The sequence below is a fragment of the Triticum dicoccoides genome, chromosome 3A, assembly GCF_002162155.2.
Source record: "Triticum dicoccoides isolate Atlit2015 ecotype Zavitan chromosome 3A, WEW_v2.0, whole genome shotgun sequence".
Classification (NCBI taxonomy): Eukaryota; Viridiplantae; Streptophyta; class Magnoliopsida; order Poales; family Poaceae; genus Triticum; species Triticum dicoccoides.
In genome coordinates this window covers 132,846,603-132,869,626 of record NC_041384.1, presented here as the reverse complement: position 1 = coordinate 132,869,626, position 23,024 = coordinate 132,846,603, and positions in this window count along the sequence as shown.

The following is a 23,024-nucleotide window of genomic DNA, read 5'->3' as shown; positions in this document are numbered from 1 at the left end:
TGTTATTGTGTCCTACGGACTAAAACCCTCCTGTTTATATAGACACCGGAGAGGGTTAGGGTTACACAAGGTCGGTTACAAAGGAGGAGATATCCATATCCATACTGCCTAGCTTGCCTTCCACGCCAAGTAGAGTCCCATCCGGACACGAGACAAAGTCTTCAATCTTGTATCTTCATAGTCCAACAGTCCGGCCAAAGGATATAGTCCGCCTATCCGGAGACCCACTAATCCAGGACTCCCTCAGTAGCCCCTGAACCAGGCTTCAATGACGATGAGTCCGGCACGCAGTGTTGTCTTCGGCATTGCAAGGCGGGTTCCTCCTCCGAATACACCACGGAAAAATTTGAATATAAGGATAGTGTCCGACCCTGCAAAATAAGTTCCACATACCACCGTAGAGAGAATAATATTTCCACAAATCTAATTTGCTGACTTGTTTTGTCAACATGACATTAAGCCATGGCCCAGTGATTATTCGAACCGTTTTTCTTCAACCAGCTCCGCACATAACGCGAGGCAGTTTCTTGACACATCTTGTCAAAGCAGAGATCGTGTTCCCCTAATTACGGGATTCTCATCAATACGGTCGTGGGTAACCCAACTGTGCCTAGGACTCCTAGATTTTAGGCAAGTCCCAAACGGCCACTAGGAGGACGCTTGATATTCACCCTCTTTATAAAGGGACAAGGCTTTTACTTTTTTCCCTCCCGTGCTCAATCGAATCCTTCCCCCGCCTCGAGTTCTAACACCCAAAGCCCAGGCCAGGTGCTTCGGACCTTCAATCATGTCCGGATCTAGCCTTCAAGGCCGATGGATGCCCCCCTCCATTACGGAAGAGGATATCAAGAAGTTGAGGGAGGCCAGATATCTGACCGCCGAGGTTTCGCATCGGCTGCCTACCCGAGGGCAGGTCATCCCTACTCCTGAACCCAATGAGAACGTTGTGTTCATCTCACACTTCCTCCGAGGTCTAGGCCTCACTCTGGATCCCTTCGTTAGGGGTTTGATGTTCTATTACGGGCTAGATTCCCATGATCTAGCCCCGGACTCCTTTCTCCACATCTCGGCATTTATTGTCGTATGTGAGGCCTTCCTCCGCATTACCCCTCACTTCAGCCTGTGGCTCAAGACCTTCGACGTGAAGCCGGAGATGGTCGAGGGGCAGCACGCAGCGTGCGGAGGCGCATTAATAAGCAAGATCGTTGGAGCTTCATGGCAAAAGGGTTCCTTTCCAGAGGTGTCCGGATTATGGCAACGAGAGTGGTTTTACATCACAGCTCCCAGAAGTGCCAAGTGGGTGGCTGCACCTGCTTTCCGCTTAGGCCCTCCACCAAAACTGATGTCATGGACTAGCAGAGGGCTGAGCTGGGGTCCAGCCAAGGATGTGCCTATACTGCAGAGCCGCATTCAAGATCTCTTCGAAGGAGATTTCAGTCTGGTTACGGTGGTGCAAGTCATGCTGGTTCGTCGAGTCCAGCCTTGCAAACGCCGGCCCCTCCGCATGTGGGAGTTCAACCCAGAAGGGTCGCGCACTATTCAGAATTTCATCGGCCTGACGCACGAGGAGATGTACAAATCATTCTTTGGACCCCAAATAGAGTGTCCGGATACTACCGAGGACGTGGGTGATGTCTACTACACAACCTTCTTCTTGTAGACATTGTTGGGCCTCCAAGTGCAGAGGTTTGTAGGACAGTAGCAAATTTCCCTCAAGTGGATGGCCTAAGGTTTATCAATCCGTAGGAGGCGTAGGATGAAGAAGGTCTCTCTCAAGCAACCCTGCAACCAAATAACAAAGAGTCTCTTGTGTCCCCAACACATGCAATACAATGGTAAATTGTATAGGTGCACTAGTTCGGCGAAGAGATGGTGATACAAATGCAATATGGATAGTAGATAAAGGTATTTGTAATCTGAAATAATAAAAACAGCAAGGTAACTAATGATAAAAGTGAGCGTAAATGGTATTGCAATGCGTTGAAACAAGGCCTAGGGTTCATACTTTCGCTAGTGCAAGTTCCCTCAACAATACTAACATAATTGGATCATAAAACTATCCCTCAACATGCAACAAAGAGTCACTCCAAAGTCACTAATAGCGGAGAACGAACGAAGAGATTATGGTAGGGTACAAAACCACCTCAAAGTTATTCTTTCCATTCAATCCGTTGGGCTATTCCTATAAGTGTCACAAACAGCCCTAGAGTTCATACTAGAATAACACCTTAAGATACAAATCAACCAAAACCCTAATGTCACCTAGATACTCCAATGTCACCTCAAGTATCCGTGGGCATGATTATACGATATGCATCACACAATCTCAGATTCATCTATTCAACCAACACAAAGGACCTCAAAGAGTGCCCCAAAGTTCTACTGGAGAATCACGACGAAAACGTGTGCCAACCCCTATGCATAGGTTCATGGGCAGAACCCGCAAGTTGGTCACCAAAACATACATCAAGTGAATCACGTGATATACCATTGTCACCACAGATATCCACGGCAAGACATACATCAAGTGTTCTCAAATCTTTAAAGACTCAATCCGATAAGATAACTTCAAAGGGGAAACTCAATTCATTACAAGAGAGTAGAGGGTGGAGAAAACATCATAGGATCCAACTATAATAGCAAAGCTCGCAATACATCAGGATCGTATCACCTCAAGAACACGAGAGAGAGAGAGAGATCAAACACATAGCTACTGGTACATACCCTCAGCCCCGAGGGAGAACTACTCCCTCCTCATCATGGAGAGTGCCGGGATGATGAAGATGGCCACCGGTGAGGGTTCCCCCCTCTGGCAGGGTGCCAGAACAGGGTCCCGATTGACTTTTGGTGGCTATGGAGGCTTCTGGCGGTGGAACTCCCGGTCTATTGTTTGTTCTGGAAGTTTTAGGGTATATGGAGTTATATAGGCAGAAGAAGCACGTCAGGGGAGCCACGGGAGCCCCCACGAGGCAGGGGGGCGCGCCCCCCACCCTCGTGGGCAGCTCCCGTATCTTCTGACATGGGGTCCAAGTCCATCAGGTGTGTTTCCTTCCAAAAATAACTTCTCCAGTTGATTTCGTTCCGTTTCGACTCCGTCTGATATTCCTTTTCTTCAAAACACTGAAATAGGCATAAAACAGCAAATCTGTGCTGGGCCTCCAGTTAATAGGTTAGTCCCAAAAATAATATAAAAGTGGATAATAAAGCCCAATATTGCCTAAAACAGTAGATAATATAGCATGGAGCAATCAAAAATTATAGATATGCTGGAGACGTATCAAGCATCCCCAAGCTTAATTCCTGCTCGTCCTCGAGTAGGTAAATGATAAAAAAAACATAATTTTTGATGTGGAATGCTAGTTGGCATAATTTCAATGTAATTCTTCTTACTTGTGATATGAATATTCAGATTCAAAAGATTCAAGACAAAAGTTCATATTGACATAAAAATAATAATACATCAAGCATACTAACTAAGCAATCATGTCTTCTCAAAATAACATGGCTAAAGAAAGCTATCCCTACAAAATCATATAGTCTGGCTATGCTCCATCTTCACCACACAAAGTATTTAAATCATGCACAACCCCGATGACAAGCCAAGCAATTGTTTCATACTTTTGATGTTCTCAAACTTTTTCAATCTTCACACAATCATGAGCGTGAGCCATGGACATAGCACTATAGGTGGAATAGAATGGTGGTTGTGGAGAAGACAAAAAGGAGAAGACAGTCTCACATCAACTAGGTATATCAACGGTCTATGGAGATGCCCATCAATAGATATCAATGTGAGTGAGTAGGGATTGCCATGCAACCGATGCACTAGAGCTATAAGTGTATGAAAGCTCAAAAAGAAACTAAGTGGGTGTGCATCCAACTCACTTGCTCACAAAAACCTAGGGTATTTTGAGGAAGCCCATCATTGGAATATACAAGCCAAGTTCTATAATGAAAGATTCCCACTAGTATATGAAAGTGACAACATAGGAGACTCTCTATCATGAAGATCATGGTGCTACTTTGAAGCACAAGTGTGGAAAAAGGATAGTAACATTATCCCTTCTCTCTTTTTCTCTCATTTTTTTGGGCCTTCTCTTTTTTATGGCCTTTTTTATTTTTATTTTTATTTTTCGTCCGGAGTCTAATCCCAACTTGTGGGGTAATCATAGTCTCCATCATCCTTTCCTCACTTGGGACAATGCTGTAATAATGATGATCATCACACTTTTATTTACTTACAACTCAAAAAATTACAACTCAATACTTAGAACAAGATATGACTCTATATGAATGCCTCCGGTGGTGTACCGGGATGTGCAATGACTCATGTGTGACATGTATGAAAGAATTATGAATGGTGGCTTTGCCACAAATACGATGTCAACTACATGATCATGGAAAGCAATATGACAATGATGAAGCGTGTCATAATAAACGGAACGGTGGAAAGTTGCATGGCAATATATCTCAGAATGGCTATGGAAATGCCATAATAGGTAGGCATGGTGGCTGTTTTGAGGAAGGTATATGGTGGGTGTGTGATTCCGGCGAAAGGTGTGCGGTATTAGAGAGGCTAGCAATGGTGGAAGGGTGAGAATGTGTATAATCCATGGACTCAACATTAGTCATAAAGAACTCACATTATTATTGCAAAAATCTATTAGTTATCGAAACGAAGTACTAAGCGCATGCTCCTAGGGGGATAGATTGGTAGGAAAAGACCATCGCTCGTCCCCGACCGCCACTCATAAGGAAGACAATCAATAAATAAATCATGCTTTGACTTCATCACATAACGGTTCACGATACGTGCATGCTACGGGAATCACAAACTTTAACACAAGCATCTCTCAAATTCACAACTACTCAACTAGCATGACTCTAATATCACCATCTTCATATCTCAAAACAATCATCAAGTATTAAAACTTCTCATAGTATTCAATGCACTTTATATGAAAGTTTTTATTATACCCATCTTGGATGCCCATCATATTAGGACTAAATTCATAACCAAAGAAAATTACCATGATGTTATAAAGACTCTCAAAATAATATAAGTGAATCATGAGAGTTCATATATTTCTTCAAAATAAAACCACCACCGTGCTCTAAAAAGATATAAGTGAAGCACTAGAGCAAACGACAAACTACTCCGAAAGATATAAGTGAAGATTAATGAGTAGTCGGATAATTATGCAACTATGTGAAGACTCTCTAAATTTTAATAATTTCAGATCTTGGTATTCTATTCAAACATCAAGCAAAACAAAATAAAATGACATCTAAGAATAGCAAACATCATGTGAAGAAGCAAAAACTTAGGATCAACCGAAACTAACTGATAATTGTTGAAGAAGAAAGGTGGGATGCCAACCGGGGCATCCCCAAGCTTAGATGCTTGAGACTTCTTGAAATATTATCTTGGGATGCCTTGGGAATCCCCAAGCTTGAGATTTTGTGTCTCCTTAATTCCTCTCATATCACGGTCTCCCTAAATCTCAAAAGCTTCATCCACACAAAACTCAACAAGGACTCGTGAGATAAGTTAGTATAAACCATTGCCAAAACCTTATCATACTCTACTGTAGCAAATCCCTAAAATTATTATTCAACATTGCATACTAAATGTCTCTGCATATTTAATAGTCCTATCCTAAAATAGAATCATTAAAGAAGCAAACATATGCAAACAATGCAAACATAACAGCAATCTGCCTAAACAGGATAGTCTGTAAAGAATGTTGCAACATCCATACTTCCCTAGCTCCAAAAATTATGAAAGAAAACTCCCACTGCAGTAAATTTATCATAGCTTAATATGCAAAAGGTTTCAACATTTTATCACATTCTGAATTTTCGAGGGAATTATTGCAACAGCGGTAAACTTTCTGTTTTCAAACAGCAACATGTGGACTTGTAACATAGGCATAGTAAGGGCTATCAATGCCACTTTTATTGAAATAAAAGATGCAAAACATTGTTCTGAATAAAATCAAGCAAATCCTAACAAAATAAATTGACGCTCCAAGCAAAACACATATCATGTGGCGAATAAAAATATAGCTCCAAGTAAAGTTACTGATGAACGAAGACGAAAGAGGGGATGCCTTCCGGGGCATCCCCAAGCTTAGGCTCTTGGTTGTCCTTTAATATTACCTTGGGGTGCCTTGGGCATCCCCAAGCTTAGGCTCTTGCCACTCCTTATTCCATAGTCCATCGAATCTTTACCCAAAACATGAAAACTTCACAACACAAAACTTAACAGAAAACTCGTAAGCTCCGTTAGTATAGGAAAATAAATCACCACTTCAAGGTACTGTAATGAACTCATTCTTTATTTATATTGGTGTTAACCCTACTGTATTCCAACTTCTCTATGGTTTATAAACTATTTTACTAGCCATAGATTCATCAAAATAAGTAAACAACACATGAAAAACAGATAATTCTGGATCAAACGTATAATTCTGGAACTCATAAAATTCTCAAATAAATTGCTGGACCTGAGGAATTTATCTATTAATCATATTAAAAAATAATTAAATAAATATCACTCTCCAAATAAAAATGGCAGCAATTCTCGTGAGCGCTAAAGTTTTTTTTACAGCATGATCAACAAGACTTTCCCCAAGTCTTCCCAAAGGTTCTACTTGGCACAAACACTAATTAAAAGCATAAAACCACATATAAACAGAGGCTAGATGAATTATTTATTACTAAACAGGAACAAAAAGTAAGGAACAAAAATAAAGTTGGGTTGCCTCCCAACAAGCGCTATCGTTTAACGCCCCTAGCTAGGCATTATGATTTCAACGATGCTCACATAAAAGATAAGAATTGAAACATAAAGAGAGCATCATGAAGAATATAACTAGCACATTTAAGTCTAACATACTTCCTATGCATAGGGATTTTGTGAGCAAACAACCTGTGGGAACAAGGATCAACTTGCATAGGAAGGTAAAACAACCATAACTTCAAAATTTTAAGCACATAGAGAGGAAACTTGATATTATTGCAATTCCTACAAGCATATGTTCCTCCCTCATAATAATTTTCAGTAGCATCATGAATGAATTCAACAATATAACCAGCACCTAAAGCATTCTTTTCATGATCTACAAGCATAGAAAATTTACTACTCTCCACACAAGCAAAATTCTTCTCAGGAATAATAGTGGGAGCAAACTCAACAAAATAACTATCATGTGATTGAAAATTAAGATCAAGATGACAAGTTTCATGGTTATCATTATTCATTAAAGCATACGTGTCATCACAATAATCATCATAGATAGGAGGCATGTTTTCATCATAATAAATTTGCAAATCAAAGCTTGGGGGACAAAAAATATCATCTTCATCAAACATAGCTTCCCCAAGCTTGTGGCTTTGCATATCATTAGCATCATGGATATTCAAGGAATTCATACTAACAACATTGCAATCATGCTCATCATTCAAATATTTAGTGCCAAACATTTTATAGATTTCTTCTTCTAGCACTTGAGCACAATTATCCTTTCCATCATACTCATGAAAGATATTAAAAAGCTGAAGCGTATGAGACAAACTCAATTCCATTTCTTTATAGTTTTCTTTTATAAACTAAACTAGTGATAAAACAAGAAACTAAAAGACTCAATTGCAAGATCTAAAGATATACCTTCAAGCACTCACCTCCCCGGCAACGGCGCCAGAAAAGAGCTTGATGTCTACTACACAACCTTCTTCTTGTAGACGTTGTTGGGCCTCCAAGTGCAGAGGTTTGTAGAACAGTAGCAAATTTCCCTCAAGTGGATGACCTAAGGTTTATCAATCCGTAGAAGGCGTAGGATGAAGATGGTCTCTCTCAAGCAACCCTTCAACCAAATAACAAAGAGTCTCTTGTGTCCCCAACACACCCAATACAATGGTAAATTGTATAGGTGCACTAGTTCAGCGAAGAGATGGTGATACAAATACAATATGGATAGTAGATAAAGGTATTTGTAATCTGAAATAATAAAAACAGCAAGGTGACTAATGATAAAAGTGAGCGTAAACGGTATTGCAATGCGTTGAGACAAGGCCTAGGGTACATACTTTCGCTAGTGCAAGTTCCCTCAACAATACTAACATAACTGGATCATAAAACTATCCCTCAACATGCAACAACGAGTCACTCCAAAGTCACTAATAGCGGAGAACGAACGAAGAGATTATGGTAGGGTACGAAACCGCCTCAAAGTTATTCTTTCCAATCAATCTGTTGGGCTATTCCTATAAGTGTCACAAACAACCCTAGAGTTCATACTAGAATAACACCTTAAGATACAAATCAACCAAAACCCTAATGTCACCTAGATACTCCAATGTCACCTCAAGTATCCGTGGGCATGATTATACGATATGCATCACACAATCTCAGATTCATCTATTCAACCAACACAAAGGACCTCAAAGAGTGCCCCAAAGTTCTACCGGAGAATCACGACGAAAACGTGTGCCAACCCCTATGCATAGGTTCATGGGCGGAACCCGCAAGTTGGTCACCAAAACATACATCAAGTGAATCACGTGATATCCCATTGTCACCACAGATATCCATGGCAAGACATACATCAAGTGTTCTCAAATCTTTAAAGACTCAATCCAATAAGATAACTTCAAAGGGGAAACTCAATTCATTACAAGAGAGTAGAGGGGGGAGAAAACATCATAGGATCCAACTATAATAGCAAAGCTCGCGATACATCAAGATCGTATCGCCTCAAGAACACAAGAGAGAGAGATCAAACACATAGCTACTGGTACATACCCTCAGCCCCGAGGGAGAACTACTCCCTCCTCGTCATGGAGAGCGCCGGGATGATGAAGATGGCCACCGGTGAGGGTTCCCCCCTCCGGCAGGGTGCTGGAATAGGGTCCTGATTGACTTTTGGTGGCTACGGAGGCTTCTGGCGGTGGAACTCCCGATCTATTGTGTGTTCTAGAAGTTTTAGGGTATATGGAGTTATATAGGCAGAAGAAGCACGTCAGGGGAGCCAAGGGGGCCCCACGAGGCAGGGGGCGCGCCCTAGGGGATGGGCGTGCCCCCACCCTTGTGGGCAGCTCCCGTATCTTCTGACGTGGGGTCCAAGTCCATCAGGTGTGTTTCCTTCCAAAAATAACTTCTCCAGTTGATTTCGTTCCATTTCGACTCCGTCTGATATTCCTTTTCTTCAAAACACTGAAATAAGCATAAAACAACAAATCTGGGTTGGGCCTCCGGTTAATATGTTAGTCCCAAAAATAATATAAAAGTGGATAATAAAGCCCAATATTGCCTAAAACAATAGATAATATAGCATGGAGCAATCAAAAATTATAGATACATTGGAGACGTATCAGTGGGCCTGAGCAGCAACCGTACCGCCGAGCAAGTAAGTAATCCTTTAGCCGAACACACCGTCTTTCATTTACCATGACGTCATTCTGAGAAATCGCTCTTTGACCAGGACTGGCTAACAAGGGAGAAGATGATTCGGTGTTCGGCCCCCCTTCCTAAGGGTTTGGAGAATCCGGTACTGGAAAAGATGCTCGAGCTAGCACCTTGCCCGGAGCCCTCAAAGGAAGATAAAGGGGGGAATAATGAGGTCGAAAGCGGGCCCCCATCGCTACCAATTCCAACCGAGGGAATGAGAGCCTCCGTGAAGGAGGATAACCAAGGGGAAGAATCTGACCTTGTCTCGCTTCGGGGAAGGAAGAGGACTGCCTCTGAAGATCCGGAAACCAAGGCTTCCAAACGGGAGAAGAAGTCTCCACCAGAGGATCCTGCCTTGGAGGGTGCTCTTGCCGCACAAAGTCCGCGTGATGATCAGCCCTCTAACGAGATGTAAGTAATCAAAAAGTACTTTAATAGTGTAGATATACTACCTTACCTCTGAGGAAAATAACCGAAGCATTTATCTTGAAGTTCGGATCTTAGCCCTTCTCAGCAGAGCTCGTCTTCAGGGGATCTTCTTCCGGAGATGATGGAGAGCGAAACGCCTCCCCCGGACTCCCCCGCTCAAGAAGCGGGCGGCCTTGAAGTGTCGTCACGGAGGGCCTCTCCGGATCTGGTCAGGCCAGAAGATAATCATATAGTCACCCGGAGTCCCCAGTGTCCGGCTCTTGAAGAGAGCAAACAAAAGAGTCTGGCACCATCTGGTATGTGGTCGGACGTACTGAGGGAGCTGTTGGAGCGAGCAACCATCTCAGAAGAACACCGTACGTTGATGGGTACAGTGATGGAAAGAATTTCATCCGCCGAAGGCGGATTGCATGAAGCCTTTATGAGTCTACTGACGGGCTTTGAGGTACGTGAAATGATATACTTTTTTATAGTACCGCACATTTTTAGGTGTGCCCTGTGTAGATAGTAGCCCCTGAGACTCTGGTTGTCGTCGAGAACGGCGGCAAACAGAGGATCGTAGTCCCAGGTAATAACCATACCGCTTTATGTGCAGGTGATGGGAGCTCCGGTGGCTGGCCGGACTAATGAGTTTGCCGAACTAAAGCGGCAACTGGATGCGGCAGATGCCGACATCGAGCTTGTTAACAAGCGGCTTGACGAGGCACAGGGTAAGTGATGTTTTCTGGTGAATGTCACATAGGAAGAGCAGCGTAACGCCAGTATCTTTAATATGTTGTGACTGCAGATGGAGCTGACACCGTGGAGACCCTTCGGGCGGAACTTGCCCGAGCCAAGGAACAAGCAAGAATTAGTAATGCAGCCGCTTTAAAGGCGGTCGAAGAGTTAAGAGCCGAAAAGGCTGCACATTGCGAGAGCAAAGATAAAGTGGCCAAGATGGATATAAAGTTAAGAGACACTGCCGACCGTTGCTAGTTCCTTGAAGAAGAGAACCGAGCAAAGACAACGGACCTCGAAAAGGCCACGATGGCGGCCAAAGACACCCGCTCTGCCATGAGGGCAAAGAAGGAAGAGCTGCGTGAAGCTGGTGATATTGTGGTTGGGAAGCCCTTTTTGCTGTGGAGGAAGTTCGGAGATCCATGGTATGACCCTCTGGATCGGCTATGGAGTTCGGCAGACGCATATCTGGATTTGACGGCGAGTGTTGTCGATGCGGCCGAATACTTCCGAGATCAAGCAAATCGTGAAGTGGACAAGCTATTCTGGTCACAGTTTAACGTTCCAGAGCGTCCGCTTCCACTAACTGATCGGCTTGCCGAATGGGCCGAACTCAATAGATTGTCCGGACTTGCCATGAGGTCCGTCGTAGATCATCTATGGTCGGAAAAGCCGAAGCCGAACAACTATTTCAGCTTAGTGCAGCAGTTCCTTGGTGCGGTGCCGCGCATCAATGCGATGAAGAGGTTGGCGTGCATAGAAGGCTCGCGGATGGCCCTTGCCCGTGTCAAAGCATACTGGGCGGAGATGGATGCTACCACTATTGCGGCGCAAGGTTCGGCCATAGGCCGAGTGGCTGCCGAGCACTATTTTGAAGAAGTTCTTGAGAGTGCTCGTTTGATAGAGGCCCAGTGCTCGAAGAATATTATGTTTGAGTGACATGTATTCCCATTGTAAAAACAATGTTTTTATGAAATTTATCAAGGCTGTATTTAAACTTTTGCCCAAAAGTAATATGATGCCTCATGTGCGGCCGTTTATGTATACATGTGTATAACCTGAAAGATTGCAGTCGTCGGCTTCAGCCCCCACGCATATAATGCGGGGGTGTTCGCAGAAGACGCATATTCACACTTAGTCCAATGTCTTGGTCCTAATAAGGAGGTGATGGCGCAGCCAACAAGGCAACCGGACTATAATGCTTTAACACTTTCACTTAGCCATAGGAGTTTGACAGTGGGGCTACTATATAGCCCCTGGTGGCTCCACACTCATCCGAATTCGGGGTGCGTACATGCCTGGCCGGGAAACAGCCCTTCGTTAAGGCGGAGGAATTCTAACATTCCGATAGGTCATCGAGTGGTTGACCAGTCTCACGCTATATCATGAAAGTCAGTTTTCGGCTTTCTCTACTGAGGTGCTCGTCTGGATGAACCAGGGCACAATCGTAGTAGTTCTCATGGTGCCGCCTTAGCCGATAGAGTGGAACGTAAGGCAGCAAAACACAGGAGCCGGGAAAACCCAACATTTGACCAAAGACATGATTCAGAGCTGATGCATATAAGGCCAAACTCGCGACGCCGAACACTCCCTAACGTATTCGGTCTTTTATGGTATAAACTGGGCCTAAACAGTGCCCTTTGTAAGAAGCCCCTGGTGTCCAGGTACGTGCATTATTCTGACGTGGCCACATGCCAAGACGTCAGCATCCTTCTCAATAGTACTGAGAATCCGAGGGATGTGTATCAACAAGAGACAGTAAGAAAGGTTTACGCAGGGTCTTAATCTAAAAAGAATCCTTGGAGCGGGTCCCTACTGCATGTCTGCGCCTGTGTCTCTGTTGTGCCGTATCCTGGACGGGTGTAGCACGATGGTCATCTGTAAAAGAGAGGAACTTAGGTGAAAAGTTGTCGCGCGAAAAGGTAGGTTATATTAAAGAAACCATGTACAATTCAAGATGAGTAAAAATTGCCACTTATCTGCGTGCATTGAGCCCCTTGTATTTGTAATAGGGGTGTGGCCATCAAACCTGTATGAATTAAATATAGTTGCGTTGGACTCGTCTAACCGTGTTTGTAGTCTTGACGACCTATCAAATGCTTTAGTTGGTGAGGCCGTTTTAGTGTGCGGTTGTCAAGGCAGCCGCACTCTCTTCGGCGCGCAGGGATCGCTCAATATTTCCATTTACTGTAATGATGCCACGTGGACCGGGCATCTTAAGCGTGAGGGAAGCGTAATGCGGTATTGCGTTAAAGCGAGCGAAAGCTTCGCGTCCAAGTAGTGCTTGATAGCCACTTTGGAACAAAGCAATGTGGAAGGTTAAATTTTCGCTATGAAAGTTATCGGGGAAGCCGAATATAACCTCTAGTAGCAGGGAGCTCGTGCAATGAGCCCCTGGGCCTGGCATTACTCCTTTAAAGGTAGTATTGCTGTGGCAAATTTTCGTTGGGTCTATCCCCATTTTGCGGATTGTGTCCTGATATACCAGGTTTAGACTGCTGCCACCGTCCATCAGGACTCGTGTGAAGGGGTATCCGTCAATTATTGGGTCTAATACCAAGGCAGCCCATCCTGCACACCGGATACTTGCTGAGTAATCCTGATGGTCGAAAGTGATCGGTTGAGATGACCAGTGGCAGGACTCCACGGTGATAGGCCCTTGGGCATATTTCTCTGGGAGTGCCGCTTTGTTTCTCCCCTTGATCACGTGTAACATGTTTACTATTTTGACTTCTGGTGGAAATTTCTTTTGTTCCCCAGTGTCTTGCTTGAGAGGCTCATCCTCGTCTTCGCTTGGTGTATCCTCCCCCTTGTGTACGGCGTTGAGCTTGCCGGACTGCTTGAAGACCCAATAGTCTCTGTGGGTATGATTAGCGGGTTTATCATGGGTGCTATGGATCTGACATATTTGGTCCAGAATTTTGTTTAGGCTGGATAGTTCATCTCTGGCGCCTTTAGAGGGCGGCCTTTTCTGACCTGGCCGAGAGCTTCTAAATCTGGCGTTTACTGTCGTCCTCTTCGGGCTATCTTCTTTATTCCAACGCTTATTATTTTTGTTGCGCCGTGATTTCCCATCTCTAACTTCGGATGCACTGGGGTCGCTGGTGCTGCATCTGGCTAGCTAGCTATCCTCACCCGCGCAAAAGCGAGTCATGAGGCTTGTTAATGCTGCCATTGTTCTTGGCTTTTCTTTGTCGAGGTGTCTGGCAAGCCATTCGTCGCGGATGCTATGCTTAAAAGCTGCCAAGGCTTCGGCGTCCGGACAGTCGACTATTTGGTTCTTTTTAGTAAGAAACCTGTTCCAAAGCTTTCGGGCTGACTCTCCAGGCTGTTGAGTTATATGAATCAAATTGTCCGCGTTCGAAGGTCGGACATGAGTCCCTTGAAAATTTGCCCGAAAAGCGTCTTTGAGCTCTTCCCAGCTTCCAATGGAGCTTCCGGGGAGGCTTTTAAGCCAGTGCCGAGCTCGCCCTTTGAGTTTGAGGGGTAAATACTTGATGGCGTGGAGATCATCTCCTCGAGCCATATGGATATGGAGGATATAGTCCTCAATCCAGACCCCAGGTCTGTTCTTCCGTCGTATGCCTCTATGTTTACGGGTTTGAATCCCTCTGGGAATTCATGGTCCAGCACCTCGTCGGTGAAACATAGGGGGTGTGCGGCACCCCTGTATCTGGGTGTACCGCGTTGTTCAGATGTTTGTTGTGTTGCATCGTATGCTGGAGCGCGCTTGCGTGGTCCATAGATGGATCTGGTTGTGCCGTCCTTTTGATGCGAGCCCTCGTGTGGATCGCGTATTGGCTTATGTGCGGCGTTGTTTGCCGCTCTATGTTGGCCGTGAGGTCGTCTATCCGGCCAAATGGCCGTTTTAATTTTTGGTTGTGGGGGATCTAAGGCCTCCTCATCGAATTCAGGTAGCAACTTCCGCTTCGGGTAGCTCTTGGTGGGGTGATTGCCGTCGTACTTCGCTGCTGTGTTGAGCACTTTACTCCATCTAATTCTGAGTGTGTCTTGCGCAGCCTTGAGCCTTTGCTTCTGCTTTTTTAGACTCCTCGTGGTGGCAACGAGCCTTTGATGGGCATTCTGTTGCTCTGGGTGTCTGTCCGGTGTGATGTCGTCCGGACTATTATCTTTGACATAGTCAGGTTGTTCGGTTTGATTCTCCGTGTTGCCGTGGTCCGGTGATGGTTCACCCTGCTCTAACACTGGGTCTATATGATCGGTGTTTCTGCCGAGGCGAGATTTGGAGCGGCGCTTACGCCGCCGCTTTGACTGCTTCTCGAGGGGACAACCCTTCGTTGCGTCCTTCCGTTCCTCGTTGTCGTCTTCTTTTGGTGTGTCCACCATGTATACGTCATGTGATGAAGTGGGCGTCCAGTGCCCTGTAGGCAGTGGTTCCTGTTCGTCTCCTGCATCGTCGTCCATACCGTGGATGTCTTCGGAGTCGGAGTCGAGCATGTCGGTTAAGTCATCGACAGTGGCTACTAAGTGGGTGGTGGGTGGGCGGCGAATTTCCTCGTCATCTACATCCCAATCCTGCCGGACATAGTTCGGCTAGGACTCTCCTGACAAGGAGAGAGACTTTAATGAATTCAGTATGTCGCCGAAGGGCGAGTGCTGAAAGATAACCGCGGAGGTAAACTCCATGATCGGCGCCCAACCGGATTCGATAGGAACGGGCGCAGGCGGTTCGGAGTCCGTGGTCGGAGAAGTATCTGGCAGTTTAACAACACGGCTCTCGCGCAGGGTAAGGTCGATGTTCGGCTCGATCGCCGCTGAGGGTAAGGCCTCCGTGGTGGGGTCCATCCACCCGTCCATGGACGGCACAACTGGCTCCGAATGGAGGGTCGGAGCGGCTGCCGGTGCGATCTCCTGAACACTGTCTGATGGTAGAGCTAAATCGTACTCATCGTGACCGCGTGACGCACAAGGCAGAGGCTCGAATCCGTTGAAGATCAAGTCTCCGCGGATACTGGCCGTGTAGTTTAAGCTTCCAAACCTGACTTGGTGGCCAAGGGCGTAACTTTCGATCTGCTCCAGATGGCCAAACGAGTTGGCCCGCAGTGCGAAGCCGCCGAACACAAAGATCTGTCTGGGGAGAAAAGTCTCACCCTGGACTGCATCGCTATCGATGATAGAAGGAGCCATCAAGCCTAACGGCGACGACAGAGGGTAACTCTCAATGAAAGCACCAATGTCGGTGTCAAAACCGGCGGATCTCGGGTAGGGGGTCCCGAACTGTGCATCTAAGGCAGATGGTAACAGGAGGCAGGGAACACGATGTTTTACCCAGGTTCGGGCCCTCTTGATGGAGGTAAAACCCTACGTCCTGCTTGATTTATTCTTGATGATATGGGTATTACAAGAGTTGATCTACCATGAGATCGAAGAGGCTAAACCCTAGAAGCTAGCCTATAGTATGATTGTATGTTATTGTGTCCTACGGACTAAAACCCTCCGGTTTATATAGACACCGGAGAGGGTTAGGGTTACACAAGGTCAGTTACAAAGGAGGAGATATCCATATCCGTACTGCCTAGCTTGCCTTCCACGTCAAGTAGAGTCCCATCCAGATACGAGACGAAGTCTTCAATCTTGTATCTTCATAGTCCAACAGTCCGGCCAAAGGATATAGTCCTGCTGTCCGGAGACCCCCTAATCCAGGACTCCCTCACCGACAGTTGTACACAAGATCCTAAAATAAGCATAGCCTAGCCTATGTTTCTTTTAATAAAATACATAGCCCAGTTCATTTTTATATAGTAAGATTACCAAGCCCAACTTAATTTTTTAATAATATTCGTATCTTAATATTATTTTTTATAATAAATGCTCAGTCCAGACCATCATTGTTTTTTCACCCATCCCAGAAAATGGGTCCATTTCTACTAAAATCAAATGGTTTGTAAATTATCAGAAATGATAAATGCGTTGCATGTACGCAATATTATTTTCCACCCAGCTCAGTAAATAGGTGTATCCGAATAAATAATCAAATGCACTGTAAATTATCATAAATAGTAAATCGGCTATTATTACTTTTACTCAGCCCAGGAAATAGATTATTTTTTGAGTCAAAGCCCAGGAAATAGATTTATTGGCAAAGAAAATGGAATGGGTTGTAAAACCTAAATAAATGGGTTGCATTCCACCACAGCTTTCGAAGCTGACTTTGTTGGCCTACTAGACCAAGCCTGCGCATGTCCATTTAGTGAACAAAATGATTTAATGGTCTAAAACAAAAGGTCAACAAATTATTCTGACATCTATAGTCGTTGGATTGACATCCAACGGCGACCCTACTTCTTCAATCTCTGATCTAGTTGCTCTTGCTCCACCCGCCAAAACCATCGCTGGCTGGAGCGCCTGCATCTGCCTCCCGTGGCCGGCTGTGTTGCTGCGCAGACCTCGATGCCCCATCCTACTCCCAATGGTGGCCAGGTCATACGTGTACTCACTCACACCTTCTATTATTCTCCGGCGAAGGCAGCTCACCCGGCAGCCGAACCAGTCCCTCGTACTCCCCTCTGCCAGGGACTCCAATGCCCCTTGTTCCACGACTCCAGATCGTTCCCATCTTAGGCCTCGCCGTCGTCCATCGCCTTGGTGATCTCGATGCGGCATGGTCAATGTGGTCAAGGAACGACTTCCGTCAGAGGACTATAATGGAGAGGCTGACAGCTGGGTCCACGGCCACAGCAAGGAAGTGCCTCCTTATTACACGCAAAATAATGATTCCTCCACCTGACAGTGGGACCTACCAGAGGGGCCTCGAAAAAAATGTTCCCCCCTTGACATCTGGGACCTACCAGCTATATCTTCACACGCAAGGAAGTGCCTCCTTATCCTCCCTGACAACTGGGACCCACTGGGTCGAACCGTACGTATGGTTGCCTGTCTGGTTGCGAACGTGTACGTACATACTGGTCGATCGGTCTCTTTGCAGCGATGAACCGTGGCCGAGTAAGGAGATGCACGTGTCATAGTAGAGGCGCAGACGTACCATGTCACGCAGTCCCGTCTATATATATTGTGTACACGTATGTACAACCACGCTACAAGAAAGTAAATACAGCTATGTACGTACATAAGGGCGGGGTCTCGAACGCGTACTCACGCATACGTATGACCATGGCTCGTGTACATGGAGAGGCAATGGACGGCATCGTCGTCGTCCTGTTCATCGGCAGCTAACCGGCTGGGTCAGAATGGAGGAAATAGTGTCGTGTTCACCGAGAGCCAAGTGACTGGGTCAGAACACGTCCTGTTCATCGGGAGCGAAGCCACTGGGTCGGAATGCTTCCTATTCATCGGGAGCCAAGCCACTAGGTCGGAACGAGTCCTGTTCATCGGGAGCCAACCGGCTTGGACGGAATAGTCAGAACAGGGTCTGGCGTATCGCAAAACGGAGGAAAATGGCCTTCAGTTTGATCACATACGGTCAAAACGGGGCCCTGTTCCTCGGGAAGGGTCTGGCATATCGTAGAACGGAGGAAATGGCCTTCTGTTCAAGTGCCTACGGTCGAAACAGGGTGCTATTGATCGGGAGGGGTGTGGAGTACCGTAAAACAGAGGAAACGGACTTGTGTTGGAGCGCCTACGATTGAAACGGGGTCCTGTTCATCGGGAGGGGTGTGGCGTACCGCAAAACGGGACTCCACGGGCTACTGTTCATCCACCGTCTACTGCCTCACACCAGCCTCCACGGGCTAATGTTTGTCCACCATCGACTTCCTCCAGCCTCCACCTGCTACTGTTCATCCACCGTCAACTTCCTCCAGCCTCCCCCAGCTACTGTTCACCACGAGGTCCTATTCATCCAGCCTCCACCGGCTACTGTTCAACCAGCCATCCACATGGGGTCCTGTTCAACCAACCCTCCACGGGGTCCTGTTCATCCACCCCCAACCAGCTCGGGTGTGTGGTGGCCTCCTCTCTATCGGGGTCCTGTTCATCCAGCGGCAACAACCTCTACTACCACGGGGTCCTGTTCATCCAACCCCCACCGGGAACTATTCATCCAACCCCCACCGGGAACTATTCATCCAACCCCAATAATAGTCAGTGTTCATCAAGAGGCGGCAGCAAGTTTGATCGGTTTCAGTTAGCAGCAGTAGCGAAGGAATCGCTCGGGTTTAGTTAACAGCCAGGGATCGATCGCTCGGGTTCAGTAACGTAGCTAGTGCAATCACTCGGGTTCAGCGCGAACGCCTCGCTTGGGTTCAGTTAGAGTCCAACGCCTGGCACTCACGTGGGTATGTGTTTGAGAGAAACGTGCAATCCCTCCATGCATCGCTCGGCCCCAACCACCCATCGTAACCGGGAACTCCCCGATATTTTCCTTTCCCTCGCTTCTACCATGATTTTTCCATCATGGACGGCCCAAAGAATGTCATGCAGCTGCGTCCTCGGCCTGCCTAGGATGAAAAGCCCATTCTCTGTCATGATTTTTTGTCATAGAAGTAGGAGCCCACCACATCTATGATAATACGTGCTTTTGTCACAATTATCGTCATAGAAGTGTCATAAGCATGACAGAAAAAAATCGTTTGGCCCAAAATGTCACGGATGTGTCTTTCTTTTGTAGTGATTGTACCCCCTTGCCAAACTCATGGCAAGGTACGCAACAGGTCTGGTACACGGCATGGCATACTTTATAGAACCTATGGCTGAGGCATAGGGAATGACTTTCATTTTCTCTCTATCTTCTACCGTGGTCGGGCTTTGAGTCTTAATCAACTTCACACCTTGCAACACAGGCAAGAACCCTTTCTTTGACTGATCCATTTTAAACTTCTTCAAAACTTTATCAAGGTATATTGTTTTTAAAGTCTTGTTAAGCGTCTCGTTCTTTCCCTATAGATCTTGATGCCCAATATGTAAGTAGCCTCACTGAGGTATTTGTATTGAAAAATTCTTATTCAAGTATCCTTTTATGCTATACAGAAATTCTATATCATTTTCAATCAACAATATGTCATCCACATATAATATTAGAAATGCTACAGAGCTCCCACTCACTTTCTTGTAAATACAGGATTCACCATAAGTCTGTATAAAACCATATACTTTGATCACATCAACAAAGCGTATATTCCAACTCCGAGATGCTCGCACCAGTCCATAGATGGATCGCTGGAGCTTGCACACTTTGTTAGCACCTTTAGGATCGACAAAATCTTCTGGTTGCGTCATATACAACTCTTCTTTAAGAAATCCATTAAGGAATGCAGTTTTGACGTCCATTTGCGAGATTTCATAATTATAAAATGTGGCAATTGCTAACATGATTCGGACTGACTTAAGCATCGCTACGTGTGAGAAGGTCTCATCATAGTCAACCCCTTGAACTTGTCAAAAACCTTTTGTGACAAGTCTAGCTTTGTAAATGGTGACATTACCATCAGCGTCTGTCCTCTTCTTGAAGATCCATTTATTCTCAATGACTTGCCAATCATCGGGCAAGTCCACCAAAGTCCACACTTTGTTCTCATACATGAATCCTATCTCAGATTTCATGGCCTCAAGCCATTTATCAGAATCTAGGCTCATCATAATTTGTAGGTTCGCCATGGTCTAATAACATGACTTCTAGAACTAGATTACCATACCGCTCTGGTGCGGAACGTGCTCTGTTCGAAATATGAGGTCCAGTAGTAACTTGATCTGAAGTCTCATGATCATCATCATTAGCTTCCTCTCTAGTTGGTGTAGTGATAACCCACAAGTATAGGGGATCAATTGTAGCCTCTTTCGATAAGTAAGAGTGTCGAACCCAACGAGGAGCTAAAGGTAGAACAAATATTCCCTCAAGTTCTATCGACCACCGATACAACTCTGTGCACGCTTAATGTTTGCTTTACCTAGAACAAGTATGAAACTAGTAGTATTTTGTAGATGTTGTTGGATAGGTTTGCACGATAATAAAGAACGCGTAAATAAAAAGTAGGGGCTGTTTAGATGAAGACACAACTAAGTTAGTTTTAGTAGAGAGCTTGTTGTCAAACAAGAAAGTTATTTGTCCCTAGGAAATCGATAACTAGACCAGTAATCATTATTGCAATATTATTTGAGGGAGAGGCATAAGCTAACATACTTTCTCTTCTTGGATCATATGCACTTATGATTGGAACTCTAGCAAGCATCCGCAACTACTAAAGATCATTAAGGTAAAACCCAACCATAGCGTTATAAGGCATCAAGTCCTCTTTATTCCCATATGCAAACAACCTACTTACTCGGGTCTATGTTTCTATCACTCACGCCACCCACCATAAAAAAATCATGAACATATTGCAAACCCTACAGCGGGGATCCCTCACGCTTGTGCAACACGGAGAGCATCATAGGACAACACCAATAATAAAACATGCAACTCAAACCAATCACGGTCATAAATTAACCCATAGGACAAAACGGATCTACTCAAACATCATAGGATAGCCATACAGGGAAATAATATATAGCGTTGAGCACCATGTTTAAGTAGAGATTACAACGGGTAAAAGAGGGGTTACATCGCTGCATATGTCACATCCCTAGTCTGGTATGACTTAGACTAGCTAGCCATTTGTGCATCATATTTAAATTTCATTTAATTTTGAAATGAGGATTGGTGGAACCCTCAGAATCATTTTTGAAAATGACCCAAATAAAAATTTCTCCAAAAGGGTCCAAGAAAATGCTCATGTTGCCCTCTGAAAATATTGGACAGAGATAAAAATCAAACCAATACTTTTAGGAGCTCATGGATATTTAATTTTGGCCATTTGGATTAATCCGATAATTATTTGCTTCGGATATATATTGTTATATATATGAAATATGGTCCAAAAATTATGCCATTTATAAAGGAGCTCTGGAATAATATATCTAGCTCCTGCAAAAATTGGCATAAGGTAATAAATTGATTTAACATTTTAATTAAATCAAAACAAATGTCAGAAAAAAATAGAAAACAGAAATAAAAGAGGGAAACCTTACCTGGGCTTCTTACCTGGCGCCTCTGGCCCAGCAGGCCAGCCCAGCCCACCACCGCCGTCGTCCTCCTGGCGCTAGTCGGCCAGGCGTGTGGCCGACGCGCGCGCACGGGCGGAGCGCCACGCCACCAGCTCGCCTGCCTGCCTACCCCGCCAGCGCGACGCCGCGTTGCTTCTTCTCGGTGCCGCCTCGATCCCCTGGCATCACCCCCCTCTCTCCCGTGCTTTTCCCCTTCTCCCTCGCTCTCTCACTCGTGTCCGAACGCGTCGGTCGCCGCCGTTCGCCATAGCCGCCGCCACCGGCCTCCCCTCGCCTCCCTGACACGCGCAGGAGCTCCGCCCCCTCGCCCTGAAGCTCTCCGTCAAGCCACAAGACGCCGGACGCCCTGTGGAGCCGTCGTCGCCATCGTCTTCCTCCTCGGGCTCCGACCACCATCGCCGTCGATTCGCCGTCTCCAGTGCGTCCCCGAGCCCGCTTCGACGCCCGCTGCAACCGCGGTGAGCTCCGCCGCTGTTCCCCTCTCTTCTCCCCCTCGTTCCCGCGCCGTAACTCCGTTCCCCACCACGGCCGAACCTCCGCCGTCGCCGAGCTCGCCGTCGACGCAGCTCCGGTGACCATTTGGTCACCCCGGCGAGTCCAACAAGTCCGTAAGGCCCCGTAGAGCATCCCTAGCGCTTTGCTTCGCTCGCCTTCGGGCTCCAACCGCGTTTCCGTGCACGACCGAACTCCGGCGGCCGCAGCCGAGCTCGCCGCCGTCGACTCCGGCCACCCCAGGCCCAGCCACGGCCACCGCCCGACGCGCCATCGAGCTAGCTTTCCAACGCACCTAGCCGCACGCCATTTGGAGCACCACAGAGGAAACCCGAGGCACATGTACGCCGCGGACCTCGCCGGCGACTAACCGCCGGCGGGTTTGACTTGTTCGACCTGGGGTTTGACCCCCCAGGGTCACTGACGCGTGGGCCCCGTCGGCCAGGTGATTAGCTTAGTGCTAATCACCGTTAACTAACCCCCCCTGACACTGACAGTGGGCCCCAGCGCCACTAACTTTTAATTAGGATTAAATTAACCCCTATTTAACCCCCCTGTCACTGACGTGTGGGCCCCACACGTCAGGTTTGACCCCACCAGCCGCAGTTGACTGCTGACATCATGCTTACTCAATGCTGACGCAATATATGATTTCTGGATTTAAATTTAATCAGAAAATTCCAGAAATTGTTTTAAACTTCAAAAATTCATAACAATTCAACCGTAGCTCAGATTAAAATAATTTATATATGAAAAATTATCAGAAAAATGCAATCTTTCCATCTGTACTAGTTTCATGCATGACAAACCAACTTATACATGCTGAATATGAGAAAACACATTATGGCATATATAAGAGACTTAATTTAGAATTGCATTTGAGCTTATGGTTCAAATGGACTTCAAACCAGATGAG